This window comes from Lemur catta, chromosome 1 (genome assembly GCF_020740605.2).
Source record: "Lemur catta isolate mLemCat1 chromosome 1, mLemCat1.pri, whole genome shotgun sequence".
Taxonomy (NCBI): Eukaryota; Metazoa; Chordata; class Mammalia; order Primates; family Lemuridae; genus Lemur; species Lemur catta.
In genome coordinates this window covers 89,759,225-89,775,947 of record NC_059128.1, presented here as the reverse complement: position 1 = coordinate 89,775,947, position 16,723 = coordinate 89,759,225, and the positions used below count along the sequence as shown (strand labels likewise).

At 45.9% G+C, this 16,723-nt stretch overlaps 1 protein-coding gene and 1 non-coding gene across 2 annotated transcripts in view; one reads left to right on the top strand and one right to left on the bottom strand.

Moving 5' to 3' along the window:
- Window positions 1-16,723, bottom strand: part of LIPC (lipase C, hepatic type) — a 152,263-nt gene that overhangs the window by 28,109 nt on the left and 107,431 nt on the right. The window lies entirely within an intron of this gene.
- On the top strand, window positions 15,796-15,902 carry LOC123631125. Its single transcript, XR_006732999.1, has one exon. It is a non-coding gene; the product is annotated as a U6 spliceosomal RNA (small nuclear RNA).

Below are 16,723 nucleotides of genomic sequence, written 5' to 3'. Positions count from 1 at the left end.
TTTTCTTTTGTTCAGTGCCCGAATAGCTACACCTTTCTTCATTTCAAAATAGCTGCCTCAGATGCTAAGAGGATGGTATGAAAAAAAACGTGGATAAAAATAGTACCCATCTCATAAGGTGGTTCCGAGGGTTAAGTAAGATCTTTGTAAAGAGCTCAGAATGACGCTTAGCATGTAATTAACACCTATGAAAGGGTGTGTTGTTAAAATAAGTACCAACTGGAGCGTTGGGCATCTTGCATTTTTGATCTGTGAAATCCTTTCTTTCTGTGAAAATTTACCCCAGTTGCCCTCTCAGGACCAGTTCTGTCTTACGGATGTTTACTCTGGATTTAGCTGTGAGATAAGCTCCAGGGCTGTTCAGGAGCGGCCATGGCCACAGAAAAGAGCTGTCAGCCGGAAAGGCCCCCAGACTGCTGAGCTGGGCTCTCCCTTCTCTCCCTTCCTGGGGCTTTGGCTCTCTGTCGCATGTGCATGAGGAAGTTGTACGCACTGTATGTAGGTATGTGCTCCCTCATTCATTCATTCACTTCCTCCACACTCACTCATTAAGCGAGGATTATGCCCCAGGCCCTGGCTAGGCACTAGTTGGTGGCAAACAGGGTATGGCCTCTGTCTTTCAGCTATTGAGAGTGTCGCTGCCTGCTGCAGGGGTGGAATGCCCTGGGGAGGGACCCTGAGGAGGGACCAAGAGAAGATGAGGCATGAGTTGAGTCTAGAAGGATGAAAGATTCTTGGGAACACATGTCTATGAGAGATTGTTGAAGAAAGTGGGGCTTTGGTACCTACAAAAATAAGATTTAGGGGAGGACATGGGAGTTGAAGAGCTGTTGTGGAGAAGAGGGACTAGAAATATTTTGTGCAACTTCAGGAATTACAGTCAATGGGTGGACATGACATGGAAGGAAATTTTTGACTTCAAGTAGTTCACAAAAATGTGTAGTTGAAGAAATTGAGACAGAGAAAATAAGGGCAGTAAAACAACAAAGATAGAAATCTTAGTATTAACACCCTAAAATGCACACTATGTGATGCTATAGATTCCTGTAAAGTAAAATCATTCATTCCATAGGTATGATCCTACTTACATCTCTCTGTATATGCATATATACATTTATATATATATATATATATATATATATCATCAGCTATAAGGCTGCTGAAGATGGGCCACACATCTTGTCCTGAGTGTCCTATCAGCCACATCAAAGAGGAAAACAGGAGCAGTTATAGGATTCATGGTGTCCAGGTTCTCACACTTTCCTAGTCCTGAAACACAAGATAGTTTCCCTATCCATTGCTATAAAAAGTAGTCACTGGCTGGGGTGCAGTGGCTCATGCCTATAATCCTAGCACTGTGGGAGGCCAAGGCGGGAGGATCACTTGAGGTCAGGAGTTCAAGACCAGCCTGGGCAACATAGTGAAAGTCTGTCTCTACAAAAAAATAAGAAAAATCAGCCAGGAGTGGTGACGTGTGTTTGTAGTCCAAGCTACTTGGGAGGCTGAGGCAGGAGGATGACTTGAGCCCAGGAGTTTGAGGCTGCAGTGAGCTATGATTGTGCCACCGCACTTCCTCCTGGGCAACAGAGCAAGACCCTGTCTCTAAAAATAAATAGATAAATAAATTACAAAGACGTCTCTGGGTGAGGCAGGGGCTGCTGTCTGGAACACCGTTCTTACAGAATATACAGCAGTGAGTTTTACGTGTTAACTCTGAGAGCTCTGCAATCCTCAATGGAAACAGCAGCCACAGCACCAAAGAGTACTTAAGTCACTGTCATCGAGCAGCAGTCCCTGTGACCTAGGGGGGCAGGGGCCACTTCAGGTCCTTCATGTGGAGTAGAGCACCAGGACCCGAGCATCTGACCCTCCATGGTAGCAGCCTGATTTTCCCCTTCCTGGCACACTCAGAACACGTGGGCAACCTCAGCTGAGCACGTGACCTCAAGGACTCCCAGCTGCAGCCTCATCCACACCTTTGCTGGAGTCTCTTTCCCAAGTGTAAACCCTGCGTATCGGCCGCTCTTGCTGGGCTTCTCTACCTGGGCACCCCTTGGGCACTGCAAACTCAGCATGGCCAAACCCAATTTATTCTCCTTCCTACCAACTCTTCTTCCTTTCTCCCTGCATTTCCTGTGGTGGTTCACAGACCCGTCATTCATTCACGCTGTTGCTTGAGCTAGAAAGCTTAGAGCTTATGCCCTCCCAGCCTCAAATTATCCTCTCTGCCCTGGCCACTGGCCTAGTCTAGGACCTCGTCCTCTTTCTTTTTTCCCCCCAAAGTGTGGTATTGCAATAGATTCAACTGTTTTGTATTTTATTTTTCTTTTTGTAGAATTACTACATTATTGTTTCATATGTGCAATTTGGAAAATGCTGAAATGAATTAAAAAATCTTATTATTTAGGGAAAAAACATAACATTTGGAATATTTCCAATCTTTTCTTATGGAGATACTTGTTCTATAGATATTCATTTGGAGTGTCTGTAACTGAGATGATATTACATGAATGGTTTTATATCTCTCTTCACCTGTCATGATAGTTTTCTTGCAGCATCAAATAATCTTCAAAAACATGCTTTTGAAAAGTGGAATAATTTATTCCATTACTGTTGGAAATTTAGATTGTTTCTGTTTTTTTTTTCTGTTATAAACAATGCTCTGATGATCACCTTTACACATACATGTTTGTCTGAATCCATGAGTATTTTCTTCATATAGATTTCTAAAAGTAGAATCATTAGTCTCTTAGGTAGGATCCTGTTTATCTGTCATTTTATATGCATATGTATCCGAATTGATTTTCAGCATTTTAAAAGCTGATAAATATTGAGTGCTTTCTCTGTGCGAGGCCCTTTCCTAATAGTCTTATTTGTATTGACTCGTTTGAACCTTCCAACAACTCTATGATTAGCTGTGAGGAAAAGCAATGATTCAGTTACGAGTCAAGAAATTGGTTCCATATTGTCTGAGATAGGAGTAGCACATTCTCCAAGCCTATTTTCTGAAATTGACATTTTTCTCAGGCCTTTAGAAGACAAAGAGACACTAAGGATAAGAACCTGGGGATGACACTGTGGTTTCGAAAGGGGGAATGTTACCTAAGGGAAGCAGTCAAATCCTATGAGGGAATCAGTGCCTGTATCCTGGCAAAGGAGGTGATGGGCTGAGGCTTGGCTTTGCCGCCTGCATGACAGCAGGTTCCTGCGGCAGCAAAACCATCCTCAGAATCAGTCAGAAGGAGAAGCTGGGTCCAGCCATTCCACTTCTATCATTAGATTCCTTGTAGCAGGTGTTTCTCTATTCCTAAGTCAGGCCCCAGGTTTGAGGGTTCCTAGTATTTCATATAAGAGCAAATCACTTCACTTTCTTTTGGAGGAGGGCACCATCAGGTGAGTGACTGCAGTGACTAGGCTGGGCCACCTGCCACAGGACAGAACCAGGGATTCTGCAGCAGAAAACCCGGTGGGAGTTGGGAACTGCCTTCTGCCGTTGAGGCCTGGGCTGGATGCTCCTGCTCAGTTCAACGTTTGTGGAGCACTTTCCACATATGGGCTGGTGCCGGGGACACAGGGACATGAGACAGGAGCCTCAGGTATCATTATGCCCCTCACAGAGTTGTCTGTAAAACATCTTCACATTCATTATTTAATCTACTAATGTGTGCGTGTGCACGTGCTTCTGCTTTGTAAACACGCACTGCTGAAAATACTCCCAGGCCTGGCAGGGATCCTCTGGAAGACCATCATTTCATAATTGCCCTGAAAACCCTCCAGGCTGTGTCCTCTGCTTAGGATGGAACAATCCTATGAGATAAATGTCGCTGCAGCTCTGTCCCTGGCTGCTGTGGTCAGACCAATGATTTGCAGAAGGGCAGCGTTGACTTCAGAATTTCTTGGACTATGTGCACAGGATAGGAAAGTTTGTGTGGGAATTTAGCTACTGCTGGCCCTTTTTGGATTAATCTCCTAGCTATTGCTAAACTTCGTTCGGTGATTAACAGATCCTGCCCAAGGTCATGGTGAGAAATGCTTCTCCTACTCTTGCCACCTTGAATTTTGCCCTGAGTTGTACATCCCACCTTCCCATTCACTTATTATCTCGCAAATATGTCTCTGCCTCAATTTTTCAATCTCAACAATATAGTTACTAATCTTTGCAATGTTCCCCATCCTGTGACACCCTAGCATCACTTGTCTATAATATTGAACTCCAATTACCTAAGGCATAAATCCCTCCTAAGGAGTGAACGAGGTGCTCTGTAAAGCTGTGGTTACATTTCAGGTCATTAAGATATTGTTTCTGAGCTCAGCAGAAATTCCTAAATTTGTCTTGAATGGATTTATTTTCTAGCTGTTAAGACTAGCTTTGGGTTCCAGAGATGCTGAAATAACTAATTACCTCTTGGAGGCTGCCATCTTCCCATTGCCTTTTGTATTCGTGTTTCACCTGTTATTTGTTGTTGTTCTTCTCTTTGTCATTTTGTTGTCAAATAAGAAAATGGATCACAAATCTGATTCATTGTTTCCTTAGTCCATTTTGGCCTGATTTTGCTGCCACCCTGTAGCCTGAGGCTACAATTTCTTCTTTTGTGGATTCCAGGGAAGAAAGTAACTACTACAGTCTGTTTTTTTTTTTTTTTTCCCAGAAAGTCTTTTTTTTCCTTCTAAACTTTTGTCTTAAACTGTACTCCCCGCAAACCTGGCTAGATTCAGATCAGAATGATTTTTTTCTTTCAAGAAATCTGGTTATGAAAGAGTATGCCGTTCAGAAAAGGTTTCCCTTTGTACTGGAATCCCCTGGGGACGTGGGGCTCACTTCCCTGAAGTGGTTCTGAGGTCACCGGCACATTCCACCCTGGATAGGGTCAAGGCAGGGCCACAAACTGTGGTGGTCTGCCTGAGACTGAGGGGTTTCCTAGAACATAGGACTCTCAATGCTCAAGCATGAAAGTCCCAGGCAAACCAGGAGGAGTTGATCCCTCTAGTTCAAGGGCAACTGAGTGAACAAGTGGAGAGAGAAGATGATAGAAATTGTTCTCCCTCTTGATGGTCATCCCATATCCAACGTGTGGCACATCATCCTGCCCTGCTCTTTGCCAGCATGGTCGGTTGGGCCTGAGATGTTCTGCTGTCCTCCCACATTTGCCCGGTTAATATCATCCTTTCTCCAATTTTAGCCTCCACCTTCTCTTTCCTAGGGAAAGTTTCTCCACATTTCCTGACTTGGTCACATCTCTCTATTATTTGTTCTCTTAGGTGATTTCACAACTGTAGTTTCATATTCGAATAGTCATTACAGAGTTATCTATTTAACATCTCCGCTATCAGGTGGTGAGCGCCACGAGGCAGGACCTGGGTCTGGTGTTGCTCACACTGCAACTGTACTTAGTGAAGCCAGGGGCTGTCAAGCATAGCAGTTAAACACCCAGATTTGGAGCCGTGTTGCTTGGGTTTGAAGCCCATTTCCAACACTTACTACTTGTGTGACCTTGGGCAGGTTACTTAACCTCTATGTGACTCAATTTTCTTATCACATCATCTGTAAAATGGAGACGATAATACTGCCCACCTGTTTTATTCGGTTTTGTGCTGCTACAACAGAGTACCATAGGTTGGCTAATTTATAAAGAACAGAAATTTATTTCCTTACAGTTCTGGAGGCTGGTGAGTCCAAGATCAGGGGGCTAGCCTTTGTGCTGTGTCATCCCATGCTGGGAGGTGGGAGGTTGAAGGCCAAGAGAGAGCAAGAGGGGGGCAAACGTCCTTTTATAAGGAACCCCACTCCTGCAACAATGGCATTAATCTATTCATGAGGGCAGAGCTCTCGTGGCCTAATCACCTCCTAAAGGTCCCACTTTTTAACACTGTCACAGTAGCAATTAAATTTCAACATGAGTTTTGGAGGGGACAGTCAAACCATAGCACTACCTTACAGAATTGTTGTGAGGGTTTGACAAGTTAATATATGTCAGATGCTATAACAGTCACAGGCGCATAGTATGTGCTATAAAAATGGTCACTATTAGGAGAGCCATTTTAAAAAACTTCATCAGAGGGATTAAAATCATCTTGAAATGAATTACAGACTGAAATTTAAAATAAAGAACTATACAACTTCTGGAAGAAAAGGAGACAATCTTTGTGGCATTCGGGAGGGCGTAGATTTTTTTAGGACACCAAGAAATGCAGATGATGAAAGAAAAAATCTGATAATTAAATACTTCTGCTCTTTGAAAGCTCCCGCTAGTCAAAGAAAAGCCAAGCCAAACTAGGAGAAAATAATCGAAAGACATATATCTGACAAGGGACTTATAACCAGAATATGTAAAGAACACATAACTTAAGAATAAAAAGGCAAACAACTCAATTGTAACATCAGCAAGAGATCTGAACAGATACTCTTAAAAGAAGGTATACAAACAGCACAAGAAAAGATGCTTAACATCACTAGACATGAGGGAAATGCAAATTTTAAACCACAGTGAGAACAACTAGAACTCTTCATAGATTGCTGGTGGGAATGAGAACTACTTACAGCCACTTTGGAAAACAGTTTGAAAATTTTATTTTATTTTATTTTACTTATTTTTTTGAGACAGAGTTTCTCTCTGTTGCTCTGGCTAGAGTGCAGTGGTGTCATCATAGCTCACTATAACCTCAAACTCCTGGGCTCAAGCAATCCTTCTACCTCAGCTTCCCTAATAGCTGTGACTAGAAGTGTGCACCACCATGTCTGGGTAATTTTTTCTATTTTTGGTAGAGATGGGTTCTTTTGCTCAGGCTAGTCTTGAACTCCTGAGTTCAAGTGATCCTCCCGCCTCAGCCTCTCAATGTGCTAGGCTTACAGGTGTGAGCCCCTGCACCCAGCCTGAAATTTTCTTCTAGAGGTTAATGTACATTTACTATAGGACCCAGCATGTTCCAAGCCTAAGAGTTTACCCAAGAGAAATCAAAACATATGTCTACACAAAGATGCAAGTGTTCATATCAGCCTTATTCATAATAGCCCCAAACTGAAAACAACCCAATTATCTATCAACTGATAGATGGATAAACAAATTGGCATATATCCATCCAATGTAATACTACTTAGCAATAAAAAGAAACAAATTACTGATATATGCAACGTCATGGATTAATATAAAACGCATTACATTAAGTGACAGAAACCAGATTTAAAAGGTTACAAATTGTGTGATTCCAGACCTTCTGGAAAAATCAAAACAGTAGAGACCGAGAGCAGATCGGTGGTTTCCTGAGACCAGGGGATGGGGTGCCGATTGACTAGGAAAGGGCAAAAGGGAATCTTTTGGAGGGATGGAAATATTCTATATGGTGGTAATGGTTACACAGATGTTCATTTAAAATTATTGTTGGAAGAATGAACTAGAGTCAAATAATAATGTGGTTTTTCCACATTGTCCAGGAGCCGGGACTGGCATTGTAGGCTGCATAGTAGGTTTTCTGCAGCAGGTACCTGTGTGGGTCTAGGCTGGGCTCCGCTGTTCCTGGTTTGCAGACCTGAGACAACAGGCTGTTTCTGATTCCTCTGGAGGTTGGTGTCAATTGGCAGGTATAATTTCAGCACTGACTTTGAACCAGGAGATCCGGTCAGGAGTGGACCCAGCTTTCATAGAGCCGGGCCTCAGGGAGACTTGGTATATCTGAAAGGCCCTCCCAGGTTCCTTCAGGCCAGGGATGGCCAGGGGTTCCTGGGGAGTCTACTCTTTGGAAACCAAATTGTCCAGTGAGAGGGTTAGACATAAGATGGATTTGGAGACCACGCACTGTCATAGCACCCAAGCTTTTTAGTGCTGGCTTTCTGTTCTCTTTCTGCTCATTTCAAATACCTTGTATTTATTGTGGAGCAATTCATTTTCTTTTTCTTATTAAGCAAGAATATAGATTACACCACCAATCTACACTTCCAGTCCTCTGGAGATAATCAGGGTTACCACACCAAGTAGGTGGAATTCCAGAGAAAAGCAAAGAAACTCGACATTCAGTTGAGTACTCATGCAATGCCATCTCCTTTTACAATTTGTTTGAAAATAGCTGAGTGATGTCCTGTCCTTCTTCCACCCCAACTATTACTCCCCAAGGACCAGGAATCCCTGACTGCCAGCAACGATCTAGTCTGCTTCATTATTTTACAGATGAAGAAACTGGGACCCAGAGAGGCAACTGACATGCCCCAAACCATGCATCTAGTTAACAGCAGAAGCCAAAGCACTGGGCCCTCTGACATTCAAGCTACCATCTTTCTACCGCCATGTGTTGGGACTCTTTCCATCACTGTGTAAAGCCCAAAGGGCTCACATTCCACGCCTTCTAAAGGCTGATGCTTCCAAGACCCTGGTTGGCAAAGAGGAAATGGGTCTTGAATCAAATGCCTGGGGTTATTTTCTTATCTATGGGAAATATCCTCAGACAATCGGGTGACCAGGGTAATAAAAACTAAAAGTCCTATGATGCCATCCCAGCTCCCCAGGAGCAGGCCAATCACAGATCCTTCAACCACTCTTGGAATGGGGGAGTCTTGGCTTAAACTTGGGTTGCCAAGTGCTATTTTGATTGGCAAATTAATTTAATTGTGCTTGCTCTTGTTTCAAAATGTTACTATTATATTATAATGACACTCTAGCTCCTGATGTTGAGCTTCATTTGACTTTATCCCTTGTCCCCCATCTCAGACACAACCTACACAATTGCCAACTGAGGCTTAGCGGGAACAGAAGGAGGGTGGGGGTGGAGGACCTTTGCCCTAATTGTGGTATCACAGCCAAGGGGTCTCGGAGTACGTTGAGTCCTACCTCACCCCGGAGCCCCCCCACCTCATGACGTTACTGCTGGAGACAAGTACTCTGGGGGCATTGGCAGGTGGAGACAGGTACTGCTTTGGTACTGGCAGTGCTTGTGCCTGTAAGAGGAAAATGAGGGCCACTTCCTCCTCCGTGGTCAGCTGCCAGAGGGTGAACTGGGTATCTTACTCCCAGATAAGGAGAGAAGAGAAGATTGCTGGCTCCTCTCCAACCCGGACCCACGGATGGGAGAGACCCGAGAGGCCGACACCCTGTGCCTGGCTCCGTACTGCCCGTGAGACCCTGTGCTGCCGAGCCGTTAGGCAACTGGGCTCCGGGGCCAGCTTGCCTGGCATGCACCCGGCTCTGTGTCTCACCTGCGAAATGAGACTAACAGTAGCACCTGCCGTATAAGCTTATTATAAGTTATAGTATAAAATGTTATTTTAAACAACTTCAAGGAAAGATTTATGGATTTCCTCTCAGTGACCCTTAAGGACAAAACATGGTCTGTTCTTAGTCACAGACCAGTTAATCAAAGGAGGGAATGGATTCAATCTGGAACATTTATACTTATTCACTGGCAAAGGGGCTGGCTCATTTGGGGTGTTCTTTGGGAGTAGGAGGGTCAAACGGTTCCACTGGGCCATATTTCAATGAAATCAGCAGACCACACTTGATAGAGTGAATGGTTTTGACTGTTACTCATTAGCCTCAACCTAGCATCCTTGGTTCCGAGCCCTGGGAAGGACCTTTGAGCACTTTCTAGACGAAACCCCTTGTGTGGTGTGGCCCTCAGTGGGGTGCCGGACGGAGCTGGGGCCCCGGCTCGGAGGAGCCAGTCGTGTGCATCTCTGCCTCCCTCTCCACGTTCGGTAAATTAAGGCTGGTCGTTTGAAATGGGCCTTGTGGGAATATTTACACTATGGAAATCAGGAAAGGCTAAAAATCAGATTTTTGATTTGATTTAATTTTTTGGAGAGACAGCACCAGTTAAAAAACAAGCTCACCACTGAGTACGATCTTGGCTCACAAAACTTAAGTTGAGCCACAAGGAGCACATTTCTTTATTTTCTTTATAACAAATTAAATGGAGCTTTGCGTCCCCACCCTGCTGTGTGGGCAGAGTCCTGTGGGGTTCTGGTTGGAGCTCATTCACCCTAACCTTGTGCACAGGCCGTTCATACTGGTCACTGTGTACCTCAGGCCCAGCTGCTGAGATGCCTGTCGTCAGAGCCACGCAGTCGCTGTGGAAATCCCAGTCTTTGGGGTTGTGCTCGAGGTGGGGGACATCCTGTGAGGCTGGTGGCACCAAACCTCTCCTCCTCTAGGAGTAGCGCAACAGCACTGGCTGGGTCTTGCTACCCTAGCCCCTCCACTCAAGGAGGTGAGCATCCTCTCTCTCACCTCCCCCGGTAATGCCTAGGATAGCATTGTGATGAGTTCAGGGTCTCACAAAGGTAGAAAAATAAGTTAGATTCATGTGGCTTCTGTTCTCAGTCCTGAAAACACCTCTAACCTTGGGAACGGTGGTGGTGAGAAGATAAAGTTGTAATAATATCTCAATAAATTATTCTGCTCTGCGCAGATGAGGAAGCTGAGACCCAGAGAGATGAACTTACTTGCCTAAGTTCACACAGCCAGTTAGGGGCAGCGAGGAGATTGGAACCCAGGGCTTCTGCACCCAGTCATGCCTTTCCCCCGATGCTATACCTTGCAGTGGAGGCTCTGGTGGCCTCTCTGAGACCAGCTCTGCCTCCGTCCACTACTGATGGTGACACAGGGGGTCAACATGTGCCAAGTGTTTGCCGTGTGCCAGTCTGCTGAGCCTTGTATACACACTGTATCTTAGTTTGTGCTGGCTCAGGGCTGCAATGTCCCATTGAGGAGATGTTTTTTGTTCACTCATTATTCATGTATTTACTCATTCTCTTCTTCATCAACACTTCCTGAGTTCCTGTTCTGTGCCAGGCATTTTTCCATAGGTGGAACTTGCCTTCAGTTTAATTGTTTCTGGAGCAAGCATCAGGTTTCTTCCTTATTCTTTTAAAAATGTATTTGCACAAAAGCCAAATAACAGTGGAAAACAAAGTTTAAGAAAATATACTCACCACCTCATCATCCTAATGGATTGACTTTTTATTTTTTTGTGTTTCTATTCTGCACCCTGAAGCAAATATATTTTTCATGTAACTGTGCAGCTATAACTGTTTTTTGCTTTTTTCATTTCACTTTACATAATAAACGTCTTTCCATGGTCCTACTCATCATTTTTAAAGGCTGAGTAATATTCCACTGAGGGAATGTTGGGTAATGTATGTATGCCTTTCCTGATCATGGGACAAGCAGTATGTTTCTAATTTTTCACCTTTAAAAACAAAACTGCAATAAACTTCACAAAGAAAGCTTTTCCTTTTAGAGAGTTATTTCCACTAGGATGAAATACCTGGCGTGGGTTACTCGGTTAAATAGTGGTCCTGACATGGGAATTGAAGCTGAGTCGGTCCCCCACAGGGGTCAGCCACACATACGCCCAACCCAGAGAACTCGTGCAGACACTGAACGGTCTCATTAAAGGGGAAGATGGGCTGCTGGGGCACGGGGGGGGAGTTGGTAGGTAGGATAAAGTGGGTGTGCATGGCTATCACTTTTTGCCAGGCACTTGGCACACCTCCTTTTATCCAATCCTCATAACACCCTAGGAGGTAGATGCTATCCCAGAGGGAAACGGGGTCCCAGAGAGGTTAAAGTGTCCTGACCAAGGCCACACAGGAGGCAGTTGGGCTGGGCCCCAAGCTCAGCCTGTCTGACTCACTTATTCCTAAGCCCCCGCTCCATGGCCTTCCCATAGCTAACGATTTCAATTCACGTTCCAGGTGCTGGGCATTGGGCTGAATAATGTGCAGACATTGCATTTCATCCCCACAATGCTGGGAGGCAAGTGCAGAGGTTCAGGGTCTGGGTGTGGGGGAGGGCAGAGGTAGGATTTGAACCCATGCAGCCCAATTCCTAAGTCCGTGCTCTTTATAATACAATACTACTAGGCGCTGGAGGTGGCTTCTTTGAAGTTAAAGTTGTCTGGAAGCTAAAGTCACCCTGCTGAGATAGACCCTTAGACCTTGGCCAGGCCTTCGGCACCGTGTAGGCAGCACGCTGACCATCGGGTCGCTGAAATCAGGCTTTTTACAACTGCACTGCCTTGGTATAAAGTGCAACTGTGTTGAACTGCACGTGCGGTGACTTAGAAGGAAGCAGAGAGCCTGGGGTGAAGGCATTTCATGTGAGGCAAGCAACCAAATGAGTTGTTTTGGGCGGCATCTGCCTTTATGGACAATAGGCCTTAGACACTCAGAACAATGTCACTTGAACTTAGCTACTGGTGGGACGCTGTGTGATTGTGTGTCAGGAGATCTCTGTGAAGTCCTAGTTTTTTTTTTCTTTTTTTTTTTTTCTCTGAGACAGAGTCTCACTCTGTTGCTCTGGCTACAGTGAGTGCCGTGACGTCAGCCTAGCTCACAGCAACCTCAAACTCCTGGGCTCAGGTGATCTTACTGCCTCAGCCTCCAGAGTAGCTGGGACTACAGGCATGTGCCATCATGCCTGGCTAATTTTTTCTATATATATTTTTAGTTGTCCCTATAATTTCTTTCTATTTTTAGTAGAGATGGGGTCTTGCTCTTGCTCAGGCTGGTCTCAAACTCCTGACCTCAAGTGATCCTCCTGCCTTGGCCTCCCAGAGTGCTAGGATTACAGGCGTGAGCCACTGCGCCCGGCCTGAAGTCCTAGTTTTTCATGGACTCATCCTGGTTGACCTTCAGCAAGTCATTTCACTTTCTAGGCCTCATCTGGACAACAGGGGGTTTGGACTGCCCACTCTGAGGCCTCCATGGTGGTGTATCGAGATGTCCTCAGCTCCTGAGTCAGCTGGGCCAGGGCTCTGGTCCTGGCTTTTACCCCGAACCTGCTGGGTCTCAGTTTTCACCTCCAGAAAACCAACAGTTTGAGAGCAGCTCCCAGGGTCTCTTTGGTTCTGAGATGTGTGAGTCCCAAGACTGTCCCATCTCTGACTTTCAGTAAGTAGAGGATGCCCCCAAGAAGTGTTTTTGAGGCCAGAGTTAATCAGGCAAAAAGAAAAGTGAGAGTCAGAGCAGCAGAGACCTGGGAGCTCCTGGCTCTGCTCTGCAGGAATGTTCCCCTCTCTGGAGCTGGAATCCAGGCTAAGACAAACACTTGTAGCACGAGGAGAGCATTAAGAAATAACTTGCCCAGACAGCCCCAAGGTTACTCTTTAAGGTAAAAGTAAACCATGGGTGGGGAGTGTGGGCTGGAGCATGTGGGATGTGCTCTCAGGGGCAGGAATGTGGGGGTCACCTGATGAGGAAATGGGCCCGATCCAGTCCCCAGGCCTCCCCAGGGCTTCCCGGGTAGGGCCTGTGGCTGAGAGGGTGGCGTTTGGGTGTGTGTCAGCCTGAGAGCCCACGGGGATCCCAGCCATCCTTTCGTTCCTTTGTTCATTGCACCAAACATTTATGGAGCACCTCCTCTGTGGCAGGATTGCGCTTAACATCATGCTACAACAACACGTAAGGACAGACCGTGCTTTCAGGAAGCGCATGGTCTCAGGCTAGCAGCAAGTGAGTGGACAATTGTCACACAGTCTGGTAAGTGCTGCGATGGCTGAATAGGGGAGCACCTGCCCGGCCATAGGTGGCTGGTATAAAGGCAGCCAGAAGAACCCCTTGGGTAGGCAGTGCCACCAGCTCCCCAGATGATTCTAGGCTGATAATTCAAAGGCTGGTCCTGAAGGGAGGGAAGGACTCTGAAATGTGGGAGGAGGACGAGCCCACGTGTGGCCAGTATGGTCACCTCCGGACTCACAGAGCTGGAGGTAACAGCTGCAGCCTGCACCCTGCGCCCTTCAGCTTGCTGAGACCCTTGGTGCCTCTCGTCTCCTTTGAGACTTGCCAGACCCTGGGGCTTGCAGCATGGCTGTTCCTGTCCTACGCATGAGAAATAAGGAGGGGTTCAGCGACTGGCCCAAGGCCCACAGCTGGCTAAAAAAATCAAGCCAGGACCAGAATCCTATTTCTTTTGGACCCTTGTCCTCCCTCCACCACCCGTGTCTGGAGGCCCAGCTGCCTGCTGCCTGCCCCCTTCAGACCACGGGCATGCACCCCAACAGCTTCCAGGCCTCATGGGGGGCTGTGGTGGAGGCAGGGTGGTGCGGTGGGAAAGGGGCTGCTTTGGGGCCAGTCGTCTCTGTGTTTGCCCTTTAGCACTTACTAACCGTGCAGCCTTGGGAAGATCACCTAACCTGTGGGCGTCTCAATTTCCTTCTCCTCAATTAGAAGTAGGAAGACTTATCTCATAGGGTTGTTGTGAGAACTGGATGAAACTTGATGAAATAGTGAGACCAGAGCTTGGCATGCAATGCACTGTTTCTCTTTCCTTTCAAAACTTGCCTAAGATCTCTTCCTTCTCATGTGTTGACCCAACATAACTCCTTCCCGATACTTGTTGGTACTTATCCACCAAGGTCTTTGCCATCCTATTTAGCACCTCTCTGTGAATTCTGTGCACCTCTTTAGGTAGCACATTGCCTCAGCTGCATGGCGTGGCCCTGTGCCTTTGTGCCAGGAAAAGGAGGCCCCTCTTTGCAGTGAGGATTTTAGCCTCCCCTCTCCTGTCTGGCCGGGTTCTTCTGGGCAGTGGAAATCTGTTGGCATCATGTGACAGCTCCGGAGCCTGCCCTGCGGAGTCCCTGCCTCTACTGGCTGGGGTGCTCCAGCCATGGGGTGCTCTGTCTGAATCAGGCACCTTGAAGAGCCAAACCAGGCTATAGGGGAAATAAAGGTGTGGCTGTAAAACACACCAGCCAGCATTCTGCCCCTACAGCTCTGCTAAGGGAATATGTGCCCTCCCAGGTGCCTGACTACTTTACTTGATCCTCTGCATCTGGGAGCAGCGGTTCTCATGCTGTCACATGCCTGAGTCACAGCCTCCCAGGCACCATTCCCAGAGCAGCGGATTCAGTAGGTCTGGGGAGGACTGGGAATTTGTATTATCCCAGGGTGGCAGATCATTCCGAGAATAACTTGCCCAGTGGCTAAAATATGAGTTTTAGAACCAGGCTGGGATCCAAAGCTTGGCTCTGCCACTAATGAGCTGTAATTTTGGGCAAGTTTACAGATGGTTTCCTCACGGGACAAATGTGTAAAGTGCCTCCCACCATGCCTGGTGTATAGCAGGTTCTCAATGAATAGAGGTGGCCAGGGTGGTGTTGGTGGTAGCAAAAGGAGTGACCGATGTTGCTATTATAACATATCCCTCCCTGAAAGGTCCTTCCACGGCTCCTCAGTAACAGATCGTGAAGAGATAGAATATCACACAGGGTAACTCTTCACATCAAGGTAACCTGGGATCACCTTCATTTAACAGGTTGGATGGACCACAAGATCAGCGCTGAGACTCTGAAGTCCGAGCCTTTAGGAAGACATAGTTCTCCCACTTGGCTTTTCTCCAACACGCCGGTCAGAGAGGCACATGGACATGGCCCACTGAGGCTCTCCCAGAAGGCCTTGTTCCTCGGCCTCTGACGTGTGGGGAGTGAGCTGCGCTTTGTCTTTCTCTGGCTGGATGGCTACAGCATAGTTGGCCTCCTTGTACAATAGAGGGGAATAAAACATGGCTATGAGTGAGAAGAGAGCCCAGTGGCTGAGCTCAGCTTGTTGGTAATGGTCAGGGAAACTCTAGGGGGAAAGGAAAAGAAAGAAAAAGAACTATGGGGGAAGAGTTGCCCTACTTGATATTAAGACATATAAACATCCAGTAATTCAAACTGTGTATACTGGTGCAAGGATGACAGAGCAAAGAAGCAGAATAGAAATCTGGAACACCCAAATGTGTATATTTGAATTCAGTGTTTGATCAAGTGCCTTCTTAAATTGGAAATTGGTGAGGTGGGGTAAAGATGGACTTTTAAAGAAACATAGTGCTCGCTTGGGCAGCACATATACTAAAATTGGAATGATACAGAGAAGATTAGCATGGCCCCTGCGCAAGGATGACACGCAAATGGGTGAAGCATTTAAATAGAAGTAATAAATAAATAAATAAATAAATAAAAAAGAAACATAGTATTGGGAGACCCGGGAAAAGACAGACAGATGTAAGTTGGATCCATACGTCATACTATACAAGGGCTGTCCAGAAAGCATCCAGCCGTGTAACCGTTCTCGTTACCTTAACAACGGCTGGATACTTTCCAGACAGCCCTCGTGTACCAGGAAAAACTCCAAACGGATCAAATCTTCAATGAAACAATCTAAACTATAACACGACCAGAAGAACTGATGGACAAATTCCTTTACAACCTTTTGAGCAAGGACTTCCCTCTGTGACTCAGAATTCAGAAGCTGTAAACGATTGTTGAATTAGACTACATTAAAGCAAACAAAAAACTTCTGCATGGCTAAGTAAATAAAAAACTAAAATAAAAATGCCATAAGCAAAACCAGAAGATGAATAATAAGGTGAGAAAAAACAATTTCAATCCCTAACACAAAGGGCTCATCTGCCCATACATAAAGAATGCCTAGAAATCAAGTGGAACAAGTCCAGCAACCAAATAGGCCAAGGACGGGAAGAGACATTTCACAGGAAAAGGAATACAAATGGCACTTTAACATGCGGAAAGATGTTCTACCTCACTCTGAGATGAAAAATACAAATTAAAATTATATCGAGACACAGATCTCATCTATCATATTGGTAAACATTTAAAAATTTGACCACACACCTTGCTGGGGAGGCTGGTATTCTTCATCCAGCATAAATTCTGCCTGGGAATTTACCCTGTGGTTATATCTGCACACGTATGAAACGAAATGAACACAAGGTCATTCACTGCAGGGTTTTCT